Genomic DNA, 20,045 nt, shown 5'->3' with positions numbered 1-20,045 from the left:
ATGTGTGGTTAAGATGTTAAGCTTCGCCTCTAAGTGGAACGCGACAGCGTCTTGCAACGCTGCCAGTGAGTCCATAGAACGCCATCGCCCATTCGGTTTACGCCTCGCTCGTCGGTAAATTGGTTTTTCAGGAAAGGAAATGTATCTGTCCCTCATATCTCGGTGGACACCTAAACCTCGCCGGAAGGGAAGGGAGGAGGATGGGAGTGAGCGAAGACACCGTATTCACTAGACGCGCCTTTGTTCATTCCAAACCATCGAGCTGGCATGGCGGAGTGGATAGCATGCTCGTCTCGCACTCCAAAGACCGAGGTTCGATTCCCGAGCTCAACCGATTTCCTACTCGGTTTTATTTATGATATGGCCTGACTAGGAAAGTTAATTCGGCTAATTGGGTAATTAAGCAATTAACTAAGCTCAGTCCCACTTGGAGTATCACTACATGATCCCTTCAATTGGTTGCATGGTTACTAGCCAAAGTACAATTGGCCCCGTTTGAAATTCGCGCACTGTGACGTCACGACCGTTTCGACCAATTGAAAAGCGTGACATTTCTGTCGACAACTGCTGCTTACAACGATGAGACATTAAAGGCTTTCGCCTTAAAAGGTAGCAGAATCCGGAAGTTAGGAGGGAAAGAGATAGTACCCTAGTGCTTATCGCTGGTGTCTCAAACATGAGGAGATGAAAAGAGTTATAATAGGGTGACAGGGTATAGGGTGACAGGCGGGTAGCAGTCGGGTATTACCAGGGAGGGCAATGGACGCGGTGCTCAGAGAGACAAAAAGTAAATTTCCTGAAAACGTTGCAGGGCGCAATTTGGTAGTGGTAGCAGCGGGGCTAAATGATGTCCTGAATGGTGAAGCCGCACGAGTAGTGGAAAGATTAGGCCAGGGAATTGATATAAGGACGATCAATAGCTCAGAAAGGGCAGGTCGTGATGTGCATAGTACCGAAGGTGCAAGGACGGAACGGAGAGGTTGACAAAGACTTGATGACTCTTAATCCACAGATATGGAAGTTAAGCAAGGAGAAAGGCTTTGAAGTGGCACACATAAACAGCCAAGTGCATGGAGCAGGCGTTGGAAGAGGGTTTACATGATACGGCATCCATTTTAGTGGGAAGGTAGGAGCAGAGATCGGCTGGCACCTGGCAGGCCGGGCAGCAGCTGTTTTAGGGGGTCCACGGCGGCGTAGGGCGTAGGAGAAGGTAGAAGAGAAGTAGAAAGTGTAACAATGGCGGCTGAGCCCAACAAAATCGCCACTAGGAGGTCCAGGAAGAAAACTACTAAAAAGATATTTAACACCAGGATCAGTCACATAAGCATGCAAGGGGGTAGAAAGAGAGTGAAATGGTTAGAAAGTAGGTGTGTACGCTCTCTGGGAGACACATCTCAGGGATCTAGAAGATACACCGTTTATTGATGGCTACGTGTGGGAGCGGGCCAACAGAACAACACCGGACAAGGGATGAGGGGTAGGTATATTGATACATCCAAGAATAAATTAGCAAAAAAATTTATTTGCAAAGAACATGTCTGGGTATCAGGTACAATGGCCAGTAAAAGGACATGACTAGGGGTAGTTTATTTAAGAACAGGGCAGAAATGCAGGCAAGAAAACAAGGATCTAGTTAAGTGCCTCAAAGACGATATAAGCAGTTTGAAGGCGGTTCCGATATTATTCTGCTCGGTGACATGAATAGCCATACTGAGCATCTGAATGGATACAAAGATTGTAACGGGAAGTTAATGCTAGAATTGTGTGAGCGGCACAACCTAGTTACTGCCAGTAGAGAAACGAAATGTGAGGGACAAATCACGTGGGAATTCCGTAACAGGCACACGAGCATTGACTACTGCCTAATGTCGCAGGGCATCTATAGCAAGCTCGCAATAATGGAAATACATGAAGAGGGGGAGTACAGTCTAGGAAGTGATCATAAGCCTATTAGTCTGCAGTTCAGTTGGGAGCCTTGATCAAAAGAGGTATGCAGAGAAGTCAAAAAGGGAACGCAAAATTAAACCACCAACAAATTGCGCTAATAGCAGCCAACATAGCGGAAGCAATCGAGAAACGCCACATGGAAAAGTAGGATTATAATCAGAACTACTCATCAGTACAAAAATTAAACGAGGAAAAGGAGTAAACCGCTGCAGAGGAAAGAGGAAGCCACGAAGCTGGTGGAATACGGAAACTAAGGAGGCCATCGAATAACGACGGTTGACTTCAAGGGAACACAGAGAAGCAAAGAAGGCGCAGTTATCAGAAGAGGAAATAGGCCGAAAATGGGAACCTTATTGACAAAAGAAACAGCAAGTTCAGGTCCTCGTCCAGGCTCAAATCAAGCAGTCGTCTTATGGCTGGCTGGCTGAAGTTCGCGATGCAATTAAAGGGGGGGCCAACAAAGTTCGGGAACCATATAAGCTGCTTGGGCAAAACAAATCAAATAAAGCAGGAACAGTTTAAAGATGCTGAGGGAAAATGTTTAGAGGGAGACCACGCTGTGAACTACATTAAGTCAGTTATAGCTGCGTCATCTATAAACGAGGATAGGGTAATCTAACTAAATGAGGGAACAACGCAGAACAGCATAATAGAGAACAGCTTATAACTGACTAGTCTTAACTGGAAAAAGGTGGAAGCAAATATTCCTAAATCTATATCCGCAGGGATAGACGAAATTCAAATTAAGCTGATTATTGAACTGGGCCCAAGAAGCAAAGAAACGCTGATAAAAGCATTAGACACAGTCATAACAAATAAGCAAATTCCGCACAGCTGGAGACAGGGCAAAATGAATTTGATTCATAAAGGGAAAGGAGATAAGATGAGCATAAAATCCTTCGGTCCGATTGCGATAAGAGCTGTTATATACAAGCTGGCAATGCTATCGGTGAAATTAAAAATGCAGTCACTGGTAGAAGGTAATAGGATACTCGGAGAACTTCAGAATGGGTTCAGAAGGGGTAGTTGATTAGATGATAGCCTGTTCGTGCTTACCCAATGCATAGAAATAGCTAAGGCGGAAAACAGACCTTTTGCATTTAGCCTTTCTGGACATAAGCGGTGCATACGATAACGTGAATAGAGAACTCCTGTGGAACATATTAAAAGATGTAGGTATCGGTCATGAGGTAATTGATTTTCTACAGGAAATCTACCGAGATAATAAAGTTGAAATTACATGGGAAAGGAAAAAAAGTACCACAACTGTGAGGGTGCAAAAAGGATTAAGGCATGGTAGACCTCTATCACCGCTGCTGTTCATGCTTTAGTGATAAATATGGAAAGAAGGCTACAAGAAAGTACTCTAGGTTATAATCTGTTGTACAGGTTAGGCGGAAATGCAGTTGAGCAGCGGCTCCCGGGTATAATGTATGCGTACGATATTGTACTGTTAGCAGATAGCCAGGAAGATTTACAAACTGTGGTTAATTGCTGTGGACATGAACGAGACGATCTAGGTGTCAGCTTTAGCGTAGCTGTGTCGGGTGTGATGATTTTCAACGATACAAGTGACCAGGTTCTTACAATACAAGGTCATAAAATAGCCAGAGTGGCCGTATACACATATCCCGGGTTATGGGTATGAGTCAGAGGAAGGCTAGAATTACTGTAGTGCACAAAGGAAGTGTTATAAATGGCGTGAATAATTGTAGGCCAATATCCATTCTCTCGATTTTTTCAAAAGGGCTTGAAAAGGTTATATTTCATAGCTTTAATAACTTCCTCGAGAAAAACAAGATAATTACTGACTCCAAACATGGATTTAGGGAGGGACGATCGACAGAAATCGCATTGCTCCTACTTAAAGAACAGATAGTTCAAAATTTAGATTCTGGTCTTTTCACTCTTGGTCTGTTCCTTGTCTTCAGTAAAGCCTTTTACTCCCTCAACCATGATGTTTTGTTAGGTAAATTATCACAGTATGGAATACAGGGGGGGACCCTCAATTTAATTAGATCATACCTGAAAGACAGAGTCCACTGCGTCCGTATACACAATGTTCAATCATCTCTGCTGCCCCTGCAAACCGGAGTACCGCGAGGTAGTGTTTTAGGCCCGCTATTATTTAATCTGTATATTAATGATATAGTTCTTATTAATCAGTCAGCTAAATGGTTTATATTTGCTGATGATAGTAGCATTCTTTATAAAGGTGAAGACCCAAATGATTTAGTACTGCAGTGCAACCGAACGCTCGAATTCCTATGAGGGTGGTCCAGTCTAACTGCATAATAATCAATCCCGCTAAGACTAAGGCTTTACTATTTAGACCGAGAAATAAATTTTATAAGAATAAAGATATAACAATAGTAGATGAGAATAAGGTTCTTGGCGTTACCTTTAATTGTCACCTAAACTGGGATTACCACACTAATCAAGTCTGCAAGAAGCTGTCTGCTTTTGCAGGCACTCTGTTCTGCTGCAGGAACCTGATTCCCGAGAGAGTTAAACTCCTGTTGTACCAAGCGTTATTTGCACCCCACATAAATTATTACAGTCTTGTCTGGAGCGCAACAACAAAAAGAAATACCGATAAAGGTAATGTGCTCCAGAAGAAAGTTTTGCGCGATGTGGCAAATGCTGAAACGCGCGCATCTACAAACAACCCATTTCCGTAGTATGAGATCATTCGTTTCCTGCACAGTTATGAATATCAACTCTTAAATCTGCTTTATTATTCATCCGCTGAATCTGCAAATTTTCTTAAAACTGTTGCAACATTACAACAGCGAACAACAGATGTATTGACTAGAAATCCCCCACACTGGCTAGTTCCCTATTTCCGCACCCAAAACACGTTTCAGTCATTAAAGCATAACGTTCCATCACTTCTAAACAAATATCCAAAAGGGTCTTTTCCATCTAAGAAAGAATTTAAAAATTATTTCTGTAACCTCAACTGAACTCCTACGTGTAACCCTTTGTTCTGTCTTGCCTTAGTTTTAAAATTATTCTCCTTTGGCCGTGTGCTTCCATATCAACAAATGATTTTTCTTTTTCTTTATTGTCTCACTGTTTGCTTCGTGTGTATGTACGCTTTTGAAACCTGCTTCATTACCCGTATATTTTCAATGTGAATTTTGATGAGCGCAGTTTCTTTTACTAATCTATGTCGACTGCTGTCTTGTAAGGTGGCCCCTGGACCTTCGTCAAGTTGCTCTGTGCAACTTTTAGTCCAGGGGACCATTCAGAGTTTGTATTTGTACCGCTTTGGAAACCAAATGAATTGAATTTAATTGAAGGGCAGATACACACGAAAAAGTACGAACAGTCCTTTAGTGCGAAGGGCGAATAGATAACGTGATAATGAAACGTAGGGCATTATAAGGGTACAACAAATATAAAGAACTCAGAGGTATTTTGAAAGGAATAATAGATCAAGGCTTTACTTTCGGGAATGCGGTTCTATGCTTATGGGCATAAGTTCAGTCGAGATTAGAAGTAAATCAGAGAGCTGTTTGAATATTAGCACTATGTGCCGGCGGCAAAACAACAAGAGAGGCAGTACAGTGGAATATGGCTGGGCATCGTTGGAAGCATAGGAAGCTCAGAGTAAAATATTTTGTGAAGAACGCCTGAGGAAATTGGACGATAACAGACAGGCAGCTAAGGTATTTACTCATACAGAAAAAGCGCTGACTCACAATGGCGGAAAAGAAGTTGGAAAGTAACCAGTAAGTATGCAGGACACGAACACGGAAAAAGAAAGAGAATTAACGACAGGTTAAAAAAGCGGAAGTTAAAAATTGGATGAATGCAGTCGAAAAGAAGCATAGTGTACAACTATATCGGCACTGATAAAGGCTGGTTAGGAAGGAACAGTTCTATGACAACTCAAAAGGCAGTGCCCTACTCTTAAAGCTAGGTCAGGGAGTCTTAGAACGCGCAGCTACAAAATAAAATTTAACAAAGAAGATGACACATGTACTATATGTGGTAAATCTGTAAAAACAATTGAACACCTCATACTCAGGTGTGGTGGTGTCCATCCGGATGTCGATGCAGCCACAGTCAGTCTCCCTGAGGCCCTAGGATCCTAGGGTTGAGAAGTAACAAAAGTCGTGTAAATAAATCTGCGGTGGAAATTAGCAAAAAGCGATTGGACGATTGGCGGCTGAATAACAGAGAGGTGACATAAGGTTAGAAGTGCAGGAAAGCGTATTTAAAGAAAATGGCAAATTTTAAGAACAATTCACAACACAGTTAAAGAAACATAGAGAAAAAAAGCCCAGCTTGCTGGCAACTACCACCACCCCGCTTCAATGGGGACGCTCGTACCTTCCATCCATGCATCCATCCATTCGCGCGCTTATCAAAAATAGGTCGGCAAACCATAGTGCTATTTTCTCACTGCCACTAGGGCCCCAGTGTCGCCGGCGCTGGCGTGTACTCGAAGAAAAGTGTTCGCATGGGGAGGGTCTATTTTTTCTGCGTATATGTGCCAATATATTTAGCAGCACAGCGCACGTGATATTGACCTGAATATGGCACGGCTGTGTGAGGTCTGTTGTGGTTTTTGGTATCGTTAAAACCCCGCTACTGGGAGATGATTGACATCGCAGTGCGCCAACTTCTTCGCAGCAAGTGTTTGGTAATTAACTTTCTTGGAAGATTCCACGCGATGAATAACTGCGATTATTGTTTCGTTCGTAGCCGCTGGTGACTGGCATATGATACTCACTGCATTCCTACCTTTATATCTGTCGTCCTGCCCAGTATGTGGGCTTCTCCTGCCGCGGCGGTGACAAGGTACTATCGCTTGCATGTACATGTTCGGTTAAAATATTGCTTCCGTTCTAGATTTCTTCGTCAAAAGGTTCACTTAAGTGCAGTCCGTGAGATACCCAGGTTGATTTCTTACTGAAGATATGATGAAGCCGTCAAGTTTTTCGCTCATTCAGCAACATTTCCATTCGCGTCACAGTAGCACCACTTTCACTGCGCCCAAGATGATCGTCTCCTCTATTCTGCGGTCATCTCCACCCTTTGTCAACGCTTCACTAGCGCCGCAAACTTCCTTCGGTGTCTATGCATTTTTACTTCGCTTGTGCTCTGCTGGCAGGTAAATGTGCTAGTACGCAAATGCCACCGTTGTGCACTACTACATCAAGCTCAAGCATGAAAGGAGCAGCGAAAAACTGAAACAAAAGAAGGAAATGAAAACCTTGCTTCATCAGGAATAGATGATGGCGTAGATGCACACCACCACTGCGTTGATATCGCTTGACTGTGCGCACGAGACCTCTGGGTCCAATCCCTATCGTGGCGATCGCATTTTGGCGGAGGTGTGTCGTAGACGCAAGAGAAAGGACACCACGTGGTTACTCTGGCGGAGCTCACCCTCCCTTCATCCATCTTCCTTCTTCTCACGGCGTTGTGGAATAGTCCGTACTGAGTCAGATGGCTACTCCGCCAGCCTTCTGAAAAGGCCATCCCCGCAAGTAGCTTTTCCGTCGCTTGGAGCCTGCAATTGAACGTCAGTGGTCAAAAGATTTTAATTTCCGCATATTTTCAGCGATGCCCTCCTAGTCGAGTGCTTCGTGCAGGGCAAAGCAACCCGGGGCCATGCGACCGCACAAGCAGCCCAGGGGAGCAGAGCAGGTCGGCGAGCGCCAGGCACGAACCGCAGGCGCCCCACAGATAACGGGGCGTCTCTGCACAGTTTCGCTGGCGCGGACACAAACGACCTGGCCGACGCGATTATCGGCGCAGCGGGCGTCCGTGCTTTATGGTAGCTGTCACATGCTGCCTCGATGGCTGTCTTTAGACGCACTTAGGTGAGAGGCCCCAGGCGACCGTCCATCGCTGCACACGGACGCCCTGAGCAGGATAAGCTGCGTCCGTGGCACAAATTCGAATGCGTGCCCGCATGGATAAGGGGAGCGCAAATACGCGGCCAGCAGTAGCGCGGCTATACTAGGGGCCAAAGGAGGCGGAAAGCACGAACTTTTGATGTCTTCGCTTATAGGCTGAACATATCAGCTCGCTCTAAAATAGTCCCAGTAAGTTCTCTTAATTAATCCACACCGTGCACACAGGGAGCACACTTAAAAAGAAATGCGAGTACGGTAGCGAGTTTGTAACGCAAATGATCCAGCATTAGCTGGTCAGTGATTGTGACAACATGGAGCCATATTAGAGCTGATACATCAAAGTGGTTGCTCTAACCAGTACACTGCAAAAAAATGCGTAAAACTACGTGCATTTTAGAGAAAATTTCGGTTACCAAACACAAAATATCTTTAAGCGACCGAAGACAGAAACCCGTTTACGAATAAAACAAACATCTGTTCTTACAGAAGTTGCACCCGAAGTGCCAGTCATGTGGCCCTCCACTTTAAAAAAAAAATGCTTTAAAAAATGCGCGCAACTAATTATCACTCAGCTTCTATATCAGTGCAGTAAAACAGTGAGAATAGGAAATTTCCCGCGTGGATTAATGTGTATTGTGTACAGACGCACAGCACGTGCGTTTTCTTCATGGTTATATCGACCGGACTGTTCGTGAAACGAGATAAGCGGTGCAAATTCCTCCTATTTGATATCGATAATGAGCTATACTTCTTTTTATGAATGACTCCTACCCAGGTGGTACTGTTATTCTGTAGACAACGCGCGATCCTGCCCTACTGAATTTGTTGTCGCCTGACCCTGAGCAGCAATAGTGCACACGTGCACGCTATCGTCGTTGTGGTCATTAACTTTACCAAATATTTCTTGCGGTGTGCATGCATACACTCAATGATGACGCTATTTAGAAACGCCCCAGCGTGCAACAGACTGCACTAAGGCCGATCAATGTATGTACGCGCTCTTGAAATAGGAGTCTAGATTGCGTGCGGTTTGCAAGGTAGCATAAAAGTGCGAGGGGCTGCTAGCCGTCCGCGTGCCTGTGGCCGCTCCTAAGACAGAAAAAAAATGCCATCGCAGGCTTGTGTTGTCTTCTAGACAATGCAGGGTGGCAGTACATGCCGAAGGCTTCGATCTAAGCGTACTGTCGTTTCTGGAATCGGAACCACAGTTTTTGAAATTTCAGGGAATCCCGTCGTGCTTATAGGATGAGCGCAGTGCCACGCTTTCGCGAGTAGACATTCATATTCCACACAGCTGACGCCTGGTGACAGGTGCTAAATAGCGGTAACACTGACTCAGGAGGGCTCTAGTCACCAAGATGGGCCTGAACAGTTGGTTTTTACATGTAAATTTATAAATGTAGCTATTTGTTGCCTAATCTTGGTACTTCAGGTAGCGGTTAGAAACGGCTAGAGTGTTAGATTCATGCATTATTCAAAGTGGCCTACGACTTAACTGTGATTTTGCGCCTTTGGATCACTTTCTCTTAATATTGTATTTTGATATTTCTTAAGGATCTATTGTGCGACCCATAGATAGTTACGAGCCACGGGGACAAAATTTGCCTATTTCTGCTAGTTTTATGCACTGGGGGGATTTCTTTGCCTGCATGCTTTTCGAAAGCGCTTGCATTTTCCCACAATGTAGCCAAAATTCGCTGAGCCACAGCAGTGATGGGAATCGCGTTTTCGAAATTCTAAAAACTGATATGGCTATTACTAACAGCCGGCTACAAGTCTGCAATGAAATCAGGTGCCTAACATTAATAGCTAAAAAATTAACTATTAGAATTAAGTTAACCATTCAACTACTTAACATGATTGGGACTTTTTTGATGTCCGCCAACACTCAACACTACCATGTCTTACTTTTAAAAGTTAGTGATCACCTTCCCTGAAACACTTGGTATATAAAGAATACTTAAAATGTAGACATGTCCTGAATGCTAATAACATTTAGCTTTCCTTTGAGTATGCTTACGAAGCCGCACGCTGTTTCTGTGCCCTCATTTCAAATCGAGACCAAGGCGCGTGTCGTTTGTTAACTAGCCCACCATCGCCGTTGCACGCATATCAGATGTGCCCTGGGGTAAGAAACATCGGCTCTGTGATTTGATGCTCCTTGTGTTGGAACTCATAAAACTAATATTTGATCTTAAAGTAAGTAGGAGTCCTGTCATTTGAAAATGTTGCCTTGGCATATAGTAGATGGACACATTGTGTTCATGTATGTTCAGCCTTGATTTCGTCGGGAGGCAGGCCCACATGTGCCGTGTCGTGAGGCATTTCTTTGCAAATCACAGCGAATCTGCGCGTCAGTTTTGTGAAAAACAACACCTAATTTCTTCTTTTTTTTTAAATGCCACTTTTTGACTGCATATTTGGAAGCCCAACTGTTAAGAATTGGACGAATCAAAGATGCAAACACATATTTTTAGTTATATCGCTACTTTTATTCATGCATAAATCCTGATAGAACATATCTTGTGTACTTACGAGGAGTAATTCAGTGGCCTTCCGTAGAAGTTATTTTCATAGCAATAAAGAAGTCTCAGCTATTCAACCATCTCATTCGACTCACAAGTTGCCGTTGGTCTTCATGCTCACCACATAGTTCTTTTTTTTCTAAAAAAATTCACCATTTCTTCAGCCATTGTCCATACCGAAGTTGCAGGCCGCACTACCATGCCGCCATATGCAGATAATCTTTATATTTCTGAGATAAAGGGGCTTTTCTGGAGCTCTCCGAGTACCAGGTGAACGACTGCAGTTTTTCGCCCACATTTTTTTTTATTTAACTAAAGGAGCTGAAGTTGTTCTGAATGCTGTGAAAGTTCAAGCTAAGTTTTTTTAAAAGTCTTATTATAAGCCAAATTATCATGAAATACTTTCGAAGTATGGACAATAGTGGCTTTGATTAGGCAGCACTTTCGAATCCACACGAAGAACGTATTCCTTTTTTTATACTTGTTAAAAAAAGGTCTAGCAGAAAGATGCTCCTAAAGCTTTAACGGAGGTTTTGCCATTCTGGTAATTAAAATGCGACCTAATCCGCTCAGTTCGAATTTGAATTCATGACTGTTGCTCTTTTAAACGGACAGTATCCAGTAATGGTAACTGAGCAAAACAATGTCAGCATTAAGCCTTTATTTTAATAGTTTATAACAATATAAGGCCACTGTTTTCTTTATCTAGAATTAACAGGTAGTGAAAGCCTTTCAGAGAAATTTTAAACAAAATCGCCGAGGTTCATTTTTTTTAATCATCAAAGGTCGCCTTTTTTCGAGCTTTTCGAATTTCGGCTGATATTATCGCCCGGCTGTAAATCATCTGACAGTTGTAATTGTAAAACTTTTGTCTGAAAAAAATAAAAAAGAGAGGCTAATACTAAGAAAATGTTTATACTCCTTTATAATTAATAATTCCTATATTGGCCTTTTCGAACTGTATTCCCTGTTCAGCAATGTTTGCGATTTTATTTTTCTGAGAAATTATAGAAGCCAAAAAAAATGATCTTGCACTACTTCCAACAGAAAAGTTTGCCTACAATTACTGCAGAAATATTCGAGCGGTACGAAATTTTTGCTTTTTCTTCTGCGCGGATCCAAACTGGAGATTTTGCTAAATAGCAAAAGCGACATTTTTCATGTTGACTGATGCATGATATTTTTTCCCAAAAAACTACAGCGTTACTTGCAAAACTAAGCATCGTTCCCTTGTGTCGATACATTTGCCCATCATATAAAAAAAAAATCATTGCAAACAAAACATGGTCGCGGCAACCTCGACTACTGTTCTTATCTGAACAAACCCACATGCTTACACTGTACTATACACATTGCCGCGAATCTTTGTACTGTTCGTTCAGTCTTCAAAGCTGCCGGCACGCCGCTTTATCGCTTTGTTTGTGATGCAAGAAGCGCCCAGATTTATGCCGATTGATCGCATCCAGGCGGAGCCGACTCTACGTTGTTCCAGAGAGTTCTCGTAACTTTGCACGCTTTATCTCGAAAGTTCGCTATCAGCTTTAAAAAGAGCACGGCCGAGAGCGGTAGGCACTGCGTTCGACGACCGCCAAGTACACCTCTTCGCCGCTGAGACATTCAGTTCTCTGCGGGCGCAAGTCAGCCCAGCAAAAGAGGTTCGCTTGGAAGCCATTCTCGCTGTATTCTTGCTCGACGCACTGCAGTCGCCAATACGTGACAGTACATTAGGTATTTCAAGCAAGAGCGCCACTAGTTTCTAAAAATAGGGCTGAGAGATGAAGAGAAGCTTGTTACGGCATAACAATACCAGTGTTCGCGAGCCTCCAAAACAGGCAAATCATAATAACTAGCAAATTAATTGACTGAATTATTACAGTTCACCTTTTAACGTTTATCGAGAGGCACTCTGTTGTAATTAGAGATTTGTAGCCGCGAGTTAGCAATAGCCATATAAGCTTTAAGAATTTCAAAAACGCGATTACCCTCGCTGCAGTGCCTGGACTAATTGCGCCATTTCTCGAGCCATTCTAAAACCGCTCGCCTGAGGGAGGTAGGGGGCAAAGCGACGTCAATGAAATCGCATCACTGCATGACGCACGTACTTTGCGACAATCCCTGCCTGGGCTGTAGCAGCTAAGTGGCGAGCCGAGAGGAGCCCCGCAGCACTCAGAGAGTGTTGCGTGGTAAACATGGCCCAAATTAGATGGGCCATAGCGGCGAGGGTAATTGCGTTTTCGAAATCCCAGAAACTGATATGGCTATTGTTAACCATGTAATAAGCGCAATTAGGGACGAAGAAAAGACGGGACACCACTACATTGTGGTGTCCTCTCTTCTCTTCCTTGTCTTAAAGTTGCGCTGTGTTTAATTTTTAGCTGTCATTAATTAATAACTAGCACCATCGGCCACGCCTGCATATCGCTACCTGCCGGCTACAATCTGAAATTGCAGTGGGCGTCTCTCGATATGCTAATTTCGTTTATTACTTTTCTAGTTAACATGATTAACCTTTGTTTTTAGGTCCGCCAACACTGGTATTGCTACGCCGCGAGAAGCTCCTTTTTTCATTGGGGTTTAACGTGCCAGAGCAACTCAAGATATGAGGGACGCCGTAGTGGAGGGCTCCGGAAATTTCGACCACCTGGGGTTATTTAACGTGCACTGACATCGCACAGCACACGGGCCTCTAGAATTTCGCCTTCACTGAAATTCGTCCGCCGCGGCCGGGATCGAACCGCCGTCTTTTGAGTCGATCAGCAGCCGAGCGCCGTAACCACGGAGCCACCGGGGCGTGTAGTGATAAGCTTCTGGTTACCTCATAAACCCTATTTCTAAAAATTAGTGTCGAGCTTCCCTCAAAGACCCGGTATATATCCACTACTGTATATTTGTAGCATCACGTTAACATGAGATCGGTGCCGCAAAAGTGTTCATAGACACTCGTTGCCCGCATTTGTTGAAGTCTAAACAGATGCCCGGCGCGAATTGCATCGGCAGTGGGCCTTCCAGTGTACTGGGAATGCATGAATATTCATTTTATTTTACTTGTACGTGATGCGGCAGTTCTGAAGATTATCAAGCAAAACATCTATGACGAAACAATAAAATTTCAATGCATTCAAAACTCAATAAAATTTCTATGGTATTTTATTGGCCAATATTCAAGATATCTCAGCGCACTATATGATGCATGACCAAAAAACAATGTTATTTTAAAATGATTTGTCATTATTGGCAAACATTTCTCAGTAAAAGTTTTGTAAGGACTGTTATTTGGTGCTTTCGTGCACCACCCCTTTCTGCAGAAGAGGACAAGATTTTCGGCGGCTTTCTGGAAGCTAAGCTGCTCCAACGATTAAAATAATTAAAGGAACCTGAAATCCTCCTAGAAGCGACGACGAGGGGGCTTTTTTCGCATATGCTACGTACGAAGTAATTTCACAAGGATTGGTTTACTTTTCGCAAGTAATTATATTTTAAAATCATATTTTTGTCAAGTCACTGATGGTAACGTAGTTTGAGGGATGTAAGGAAAATTAATTCCTTTGTGAAATTAATTTTGCCTATAGTCTATTCTGGCAGCATATAGGAGTGTTGGGAGTGCAGGTATGGCACGACCTGCACTGAATGTGGATGTGTATGTAAAACGTCAGATATCACTGCGGCGACCCGCATTGGGAGAATGCGAAATCATTGATGCCTCCTTTACACTCATCGCTTATCTTTGCTTCAGTTTGGACTGTTTGCCTCTATTTTTACTTCTTGCAATTTTGAAGTCCACCCCTATTTTCACGTCTTCGCGCTATATGCACGTCCGAGACTATTTTGAGGTCTAAATGACCCTGGCCCCTAATTAATTTCCTAATTACTCCAGATCAATCAACTTTGGCGTACAACGACATTTTATCATCCTCTGTCAAGTGCTTGGGATTTTGCCCGCAATTTTGACGTTTAGTCCTGTTTCCACGTCCCAGCACTATATCAACGTCCGATACTATTTTGCCGTCTAAGTGAAATTTTTAATTCTAATTAGTTAACTAATTAATTCTAGTCGGCCAAACTTTGACCTGTATCATCCTCTCATCGGTCTCTATCTCACGCAATCATTCTTTTCCTCTTAACTCTCACAGGTAGGGAGAAATCGCTTGCCGACACGTTTTGCGGACACGAAATCGTCGACATACAAATAGAAATACAAATGCACTTTATTTCATGTTTTTGTTGTACTAAGCACAGGGAGATGAGAGAAAAGAGCTGCTGAACAGCAGCTTGACAAGCTCCCACCCCCCGTGGTTACAGTGGGAAAAGCAGAGCGCACAGAATGCATTCGTCTACAATTCATCATGTACGACAACTTTCTTGAAACGTTGTTACATACAATGTTTTATAGACAGTCCTGTTCAACATGGCATGAAATGTTGATCGTACAGAACATTGGCGATGAAGATATAAACGTAGAATGGATGATTTTAAGGGAAAAAAATCTTATTAGAAAAAGTTGTTTCATAAAAGGTGTTGAACACATATTACATTAGTTATTAGAACAATTGCTTACGTGAACTTACCGTGGATGATTTGTGGATGCGTACAATAGCCAAGTAATGCTTTCGCATCAAAATAGGGAAGCTTCATCCATTTCCCCGTGTTGTGTACCTTCGGTGCAGGACACGAAGAATGTGGACGAGCTGATGAAGGGCAAGCAAAGCCAGGTGTCCCCCCGAGTGGTACAGGGAGCGCAGTATATGCCAACTAAGACGCACCCCTACGTGTTCCACTCCGTTCAGAAATAGGAGCAGCGGAAATCGCGCATCGAGCGCCCCTGACGAGTGCTTGATGCGAGGCTAATCTTTGAGCATGCGACGCACGCACGTAAGCGCGCGCCAGGCGCGGGGGCCATTGTTGAAGGGCTCGCCTTCCCCCCCCCGGTGCGAGCGGAAGTCTCTGTCAAGAAGCCAGTGGATGCGCGCACGTGCGCCCAGCAAACGCACGTGGCGGCGTTTTGTGCGCCGCGTGGCGGCGCCACCGTGGGAAGAGGGCCTCTTCTGGCGAATGGCGTGCGCGCGTGTCTCCCATCAGCACCCGCGGGAGATGCGTGTTTGCCGAGGGCGGCGTGAAATGAGCTCGAGTGGCTGGCTCCCCTATAACGAGAGCCGTCTGCTCTGGCAGTGCAAGCGGCCGGTTAAAAGTGCGGCTTTCTCAAAGCAAAGGCTTGCGCATCGATCGCATACGATTCAGTTCATTGTAAAGGCCATTTTCTCCTATTCAACAGCCACGCGTGTTCGAGGAGCAGTGTGAGGGTAAGAATAGAACTCCTAAAATGTGTCATTACCTCAAAGAAGAGGCTTCCTGCGACTGTGGACGACGTACAACACGAGTCAAATACACAAGCTCTTTTGCAATGTATACCGTATGGGTCCCTATTTCGTAGCGATTCATTTCTTGATTAAGTATATCGCTCCTCAGCATCATTAGCACCTTAAAGATGAGTTGCGCAAAAGGGACTATCAAAAGAAAGAAGACAGGACAGCTGCGCTTGTTCGGTTTTCTTTCATATGATTGCCCCTTTTGCGCAACCCATCTTTACGCTACAATGAACCAACGTGCGCAAGAACTCATCTTGCTGAACTTTATTAGCAGCCGTCGGTTATGATATCAGAAACTAGGCACGCTGGACCCATCCCTGTTTCATGTTCATTTCGTCCTTCGTAATTCTTCAGGGGCATCTTGCCTTAAAAATCACTTTTCCCCGACTATCATTTGTGCCTTTTTTTTTCCTCTCTTGTAATTGGTTTTTCTTAAATTTTCTGTTGGGCGTTGGCCCCTTTTCTTTTATGTTTAATTGGATCGCCTGCGATAACCTCTGGTTGGGCGCGGGCTTCCTCTCCAATTTTTTTGTTTATTTTATTTCATTTCTTGAGAATTTACAATAAAAGGGTTTACGTAAGCGAAGTCGTTCGCCTGCGCTTCTGTCCGGGCGTGGTACTGACCAATCAGAGCTCGGCAGAAGAATAGCACGAGATTTATTCCTTCCAAAAAAACAGCCTGAGTGCGAACTTCGATTCGTCTGCTTTGGAAAGGAACGAAAAGCTGTGGTGGCTTGCCGTGCAGCCCCTCGGCGGCAACGTGGATCCATTATGATAGTTTTGTGCTGATTTCATGCTGCTACAAGTCGCGACATCAGAGAACTGTTTTTAGCGCGCACTGACCCGGACTATTTCAAGCACCCATAATTCGAGCGATTAATGTCTGTGGATCTCGTGTAGAAATTGTAGTGGGGACTGTTTTTGATGCTAACGACGCTACATGGGATGTCTGTCGGAGGCTGTGTTTACAGTAAGAAGCACACAAGGCCAATTATAAGGGCCATGGTGTCCTTACAGCGGGTTTAGATTTTTATGGCAGCGAAATATATTACGCAGCCTTGATAGCGGTGAATATTTTTCGAAGCTACATTACAAGGAGTCTGAACTGCAAAAAAATTGTGAGAGAGAACCCGACTAATATTCCGCTCGGGGTGGCGGGCGCGGTCCGCGTATACAGTGATCAGCGTTCCCGGCCGGCGGTGGCGCTTGCCGCAGTGAGGGCACGCGCTTGCGCCTTTCCAACAGCCTACATGTTTTATTTTGCTTTGTATTCGTGGTTTTCAGAAGTGTGCACGGGGACAAATAGTGAGAGAGAACGTGAAATGAACTTACGCCTCCAAGAGAACGTTTTACAGTGATCACGACCGCAGCCTCCGATGCATAGCGCGACCAGAGTCGTCATGCTCGCTCCCCAGCAAGCTGAGCAGCCTCACCGTCCCCGCTGGCGTTGGGTGCTCCGCGTCTGGGCAAGCGTCCTTTCCTGGTTCTCAATACTGGGAGAATAAACGCGAAGCGAAAATAGGCGGCTCAGGCTTCTCATTAAGCCCAAGGGCGGTGGTGCCCATGTCAGCGTCCGTTCGTGAGTCGGCGCCTTGGCATCGTAGCAGCTGTTGCGAGCGCAGTACCAGATGTAGGGTTTGGAGCCCGTCTGGAACGCGGGGTCGGGGCGCCGGCAAGAATGGTGTCGAGCAAGTTCAGGCATCCACGCGTGGTGACGTTGACCGAGAACGATGGCGAGAATGATGCACACCGAAGCCGCATTCTCTTACCCTCGATCGGCTCCTTCGGGGACTAGCCGACTAGAGCAGTGAGCTATTTGGTATTCTCATAGGGGTAGCTCTCCGCACAGAGAACCAAGCGGGTGACTGGGTATTTTTTTACATGTATGTATATCTCTATCTCGCATCCGGCGCGCTGGAAAACGACAAATACTTCGTTAGAGCTACGCAGTATGTACCACTTTTCTCGCATCAAAGTTTTGGCGATCTCATACCACTGCTAATACATTACTACAAAGAGCTCAATTGCTGCTTGGAGAGAGCGCTCACCCAGGTGCGCCACCGAAGGCGGCGGGGGGGTGGCCTGTCATCGCCGGTAGCCGGGCGGGCCATTCACGCATGCGTGGCCACCACTTATCGCGGCTCGGTTCATTACCTTGACGGAGCCGTACCGCAACGCGCACTGACGTCTCGAACGCGCGGGCGTTGCAGCGTGCCCTGGCGCGTGCGCTCTCATGCGTGGTTCGCCGGTCAGACCACCGAAGACAGTTCCCACCCACGAATTCGGCCTCGCCCTGCCCAAGAAGAAAGTGTCACTCTCTGCTCACGCTCTTATTTTCACTTATCGTGTCGGGGCAAACTTCGCGAAAACTAAGAGCCACTGCGGAGTACGCTTCGATGGACAATGGGACGAGGGACGTCTCCATGCCCGAGCGGCTTGATTGGCCGATAATGAGCACGTTAACAGCGATAACGCGTACAGGCTTTGGCGAGTCAAGGCATTCCTGGTTAGGACGCGGCCTGAAGACAGAGGGAACGCTTTCTGCTTCACGCGGAGACGCCCAGAGTAATCGAAAAGTGAACGCATCGGATGGGAAGCTTCCGAGAAATGACCTTGCACAGGAAAAGCAGCGCCCACGCCATTGTCAAGAACCTCAACTTTCGGCATTTGTAACGCGAAAGGTTTATATGTCCCATTAGCACAAAAGCTAGCCTCCGCCGTCTAAGGCATGGAATTCGGAGAATATCAGAACATCTTTTGACCGAATTTCATTCCGGTGCCGCGTCACCGTGGTGAACGCATATGCGCAAGATCACAATGCATTGCATGCACATGTGGATCAGGATTTTCACCCGCCAGCGTCCGAACCTTGGCACGTCATCCGTTTACGTCAACATGCGCAGAGTACTGTGCACCGGGACTCCAGGTGGCGACAAAGTTCAATCAATCTGTAAATTGGCCTCACGCTGGCTTTGCACTCACTGGACACAGCTAGCAGCACCGGAAGCATGCGGAACACTAATCTGTTCATCTACCTTGCTCAGTTCTACATATAATGCTTTCGCATTCCCACGCCTAAGCAGTCTTAATTGTCTGCGCAGAATTTATTTCTTTTTCGAGAACCTTGAATGTCGCATAAAGTGGGGCAATCAATATCAGCGTGATGCAAAAAACGGGTCCTCCTAGCAGCTAGCGCTCCGTTGTCTCAGCTCTGCCTCTTCATAACGATTCCTTTACTATCTGTCGCAGAAAAATAGTTTACGTCATCTGTATAGCCGGAACCGTTCGTGTCTTGAATAACGGTCACCATTTTACAGACTGATTACAAAGGGATATGAGCCATATTGTTGTGCCGCCCCAGTTTAAGCATTCTTGGCTCAGAGCTTTGTTTCTGGCTTGAACGGAGCGCGAGAAACGAACCGTGCAAGCAGCTGTATTCAGCATCTATAGTATGCATCGTGCTGTCTTCAGCCTGATATTGTGCGCGCATAATGGCTCCTCTCCGCTCATGATGAGCGCGAAAAAGTGGCCTTTCGCGCTATTCGGCAGCGCGCACCACCCTTCGCCCGATGTCGCCGCTCGTACAAAGAACACACCGAGGGAACAGGACGACAGGAGATGTTCGGAGCGTCTTTTACAGACCATTTCGAAGTGACCCCTCCGCCCACCAACCTCGAAAGGAATGCGAGGCACCGCGTCCCTTCTTTGGCTCTGCAGCGAGAGACCGTGCTGTCGTGGCAGACCATCAATGCTGCGAGCGTATACAGCCGTAAACACCTCCCATTACGGGTACAGTCGTAACCGCATTGACGGTGTCCATGTCGAAGCCGTAAATCGCGTCGTGTCGCCGGGCGCCATTACTTTAGTTGTTCAGCCGAGTACGGCGACACACCGGCTCCCACAAAGCGAGCGAGCGCTTTTCTCTCAAAAGTTGAGTGCATCCATTTAAGGCGCAGCTAGGATGCACGCTCGTATATTCGTTACGCCAGATTTGGGCTTTAGAGCGCGAGACAGAACACACTGGTCATTTATCCTATTTAGTTTTGTTCCGCGGTGCAACAACAAGGCTCCACGAGCATCTGTTGAAACTAAGTTGCAAGCCGAGATCCATCGGGGATTTTTGCTTGCGTGGCCACCCGACAGCCAACCATGTTCTTCACAATCACTTCTCCGCGATCGTCTGAACCGTCTTTCCGTAGCAGATGTCACAGCTTCACCTTCTATTGAAGCTATGGCTCTTCAGGCTGCTATGGGTACCTTCCGAAATGCCGTATCCACTACCGCCTGGAATGTGCCTCATAAAGGAGATATAAAACACATGAAATCGTACTCAT

This window comes from Amblyomma mixtum, chromosome 3 (assembly GCF_055824585.1).
Source record: "Amblyomma mixtum isolate Tamu chromosome 3, ASM5582458v1, whole genome shotgun sequence".
Lineage (NCBI taxonomy): Eukaryota > Metazoa > Arthropoda > Arachnida > Ixodida > Ixodidae > Amblyomma > Amblyomma mixtum.
Note: the sequence above shows the minus strand (reverse complement) of the source record.